Genomic DNA, 2,766 nt, shown 5'->3' on the forward strand with positions numbered 1-2,766 from the left:
AGAGGGCATGTGATATGATGAGCACTGGGTGTTATATTCAACTAATGTATCATTGAACATTAAATCAAAAACTAAGGATGTACTATACCTGGGCTAATTGAATTTAAATTAAAAAAATTATTAGGCAAAAAAATAAAAATTAAAAAATAAAAGAAATAGAACTGAAGAGTTAAGCAAAGCCCTGTAATCTTAAATTTGGACTGGAAGTATCAGTATAAACTCATAATATATTTTCTCTTTAAGAGAGATTTCCATTTCCAATCTTGGATACCTTTTTTTTCCAGAAGATGATGACTGGGGTCATGGCCATGTCAGAACTCAGGAAGCAATTTAGAGGTTCTCACCTGCCAGAGATGAGAAAATCTGAGCACAAAGAGAAAAACAACTGCAGTGGATTGAAACACATGGAATATGTTAAAATTCATGAGTTCCTTCCTAATGATACCATAAAACAAAAAACCTCATTGGTCACCTCTGGAGGATATAAGGGAACCAACCCGCTATTCTGAATGCAGGTAAGTATAGGGAAAGAAACATTTAACCTGTTTTTCCTGATTAAACTATATCATAAGTTAACTAAATGGGTGATGAGAAAACAATTCTCTCTACAGAAATAGTCCAAGTAATAAATGAGGAAGGAATAATCGAATTAGAATGCCACCATTTTGCAAATCCCCAAATGAAATCATGAATCTGGACGATGATTATTAATGGCTGTTACATCACAAAAAGAGACAACCAGTCATATGTGCTGGCTGACAGAAGTGCATGACACTACTTACAATGTAGTCTTGCAAAGAAAGAAACAAATCTGAATTAGACCAACAAGTCACTAGATCTAGCTGCCACGTTATGGGAAATATAGGGGACAAAGGAGCAAGGTAAATGATACCAGAGGGATGCAGTCCTATCTAGAAAATAGGAAATGACCTGATCTCTTCAACAAATGAATTATAAAGTAGTAAAAAAAAAAAAAAGGCAGGGGAATCTATAAATTGAGGAGACAAAGAGAAATAGCAATTTCTTGCAATGCGTGAATCTTATTTAGATCCTAATTCAACTGGAAAAAAATAGGAGACAATTGTGGAAATGTGAACACTGGATATTTGATGATATTAAGAACTTACTAAGTTTTTTCAATGCAATAATGATGTTAAGATTGTACTTTTTAAAAAGCTCAACATTTAGAAAAGCATACACAAATATTTACAGATGACATTATTTAGGGGATGTGTGTTAAATACTCTGATGCGGGAGGGGTACAGATGAAATGAAAGTGGCTGTGAGTTTATTTTATGTGTGGGTAATAGGGACATGAGAGTTCATTATACTATTCTGTCTAATTTTGTGAATTTTTGAATTTGTTATAAAAACTGTTTAATGCAAGAAATTCATAAACTGGCTAATCACTATATGTGTGAGGTAGGCCTTTTGAAAGTAGAGAACTGAGCAGGAAAACCCATTAAACTCACTCAAAATGTATCTATTCTTTTTGTCACTTTAGGCAGCCACATTTTGCTGGGGCTAGATTAGCTGTTTAACAAATGCTCCACGTGGAGTATGGTATGCCAACAAAATTCCCCATCTGGAGAGGCTACCAAACCTTGACACTGCCCCATGGCCCCAGGCCACCTTTCCAGACTAAACCACCTTTTCCTAAAAGCTGGCCTAAGGCCTTCTGCCAGCCCACAGGCATGAGGCGGGCACACTGCTGGTCCAATAACATACTTCCGACCCTCTGGTAACTCAGTGTCTCTCCCACCATGAAGTTCCCTCTGACCTGTCTTGTCTGAAGAGCTGCTCCTTCTCTAGGTTTTAATCATTACTTTTTCACCAAAAATTCCCTGCCTGTGTTGCCTACGTTGTCTTTGTTTCTTGAGGCCTGTTTCTATCAAAATCGTATTTGCATGCACCCGTATACACACACACAGATACACACACACATACACACCCCCCCACAGCCTGTAAGTCATAGTCTCTTACAAGAATAGGCACCAGTGATGGCTTCAGCAACACATATACTAAAATTGGAATGTTACAGAGAAGATTATCATGGGCCCTGCACAAGGATGACATGCAAATTCGTGAAGCATTCCATATTCAAAATTGAAAACAAGAAGAAGAGGCACCTTATACCTATTATCTGCTGTGGCAGTAGCCCTAGAATGACCTCAGGGTCATTCAAACACTCACAATGACCCTGAGAGGAGCTATTATTATCCTATTTAACAGATGAGGAAGTGGAGGTAGAAGCTTAACCCAAACCACACAGCTTGTAAATGGCAGAGCTGGGACTTAAATCTGCTTGCAAAGCATGTTTATTTAACCATAAATTGCCTGAATTGCCTTCTTTAGCAGCAAAGTGGCTATTCAATCAGTGCTGGCTGAGAGGTACATGAATCTAACTGAGAAATTCAGGCATCCTGCTCATGTCTTCCCTTTCACATCTTCTTTATGTCCCAATGTCAGGCATCCCCTCTGTTCCCTGGAGTGGAGGGGCTGAAGGATGCTTTCCACTGGGCCTAGAAGAATACAAACACATCTGGAAGGGGGCCGCTGCTGAGCAAACCACGCTCCCCCCCAGAGTGTGGACAGGATGAGGTGTCTATAAATAATGTTAAGAGTGTGAAGAGATTCTCTCCCCTGGGCTCCCTTTGCAAAAGGTTGATGGTAATTGATGAGGCTACAGGGACATGCCAATCCTTCTGCTCTTAGAACCAGGTGTGGTTATTTACAGAAATGTCACTTTCCCAGCCCTCCCTTCCC

The 2,766-nt window shown here is 39.3% G+C and overlaps 1 non-coding gene across 1 annotated transcript; it reads left to right on the forward strand.

Moving 5' to 3' along the window:
* The first annotated feature begins 1,997 nt into the window (after nucleotides 1-1,997).
* On the forward strand, nucleotides 1,998-2,104 carry LOC113915545. Its single transcript, XR_003517699.2, has one exon. It is a non-coding gene; the product is annotated as a U6 spliceosomal RNA (small nuclear RNA).
* Nucleotides 2,105-2,766: the final 662 nt, after the last annotated feature.

The sequence above is a fragment of the Zalophus californianus genome, chromosome 11 (genome assembly GCF_009762305.2).
Source record: "Zalophus californianus isolate mZalCal1 chromosome 11, mZalCal1.pri.v2, whole genome shotgun sequence".
NCBI classification, from domain to species: domain Eukaryota; kingdom Metazoa; phylum Chordata; class Mammalia; order Carnivora; family Otariidae; genus Zalophus; species Zalophus californianus.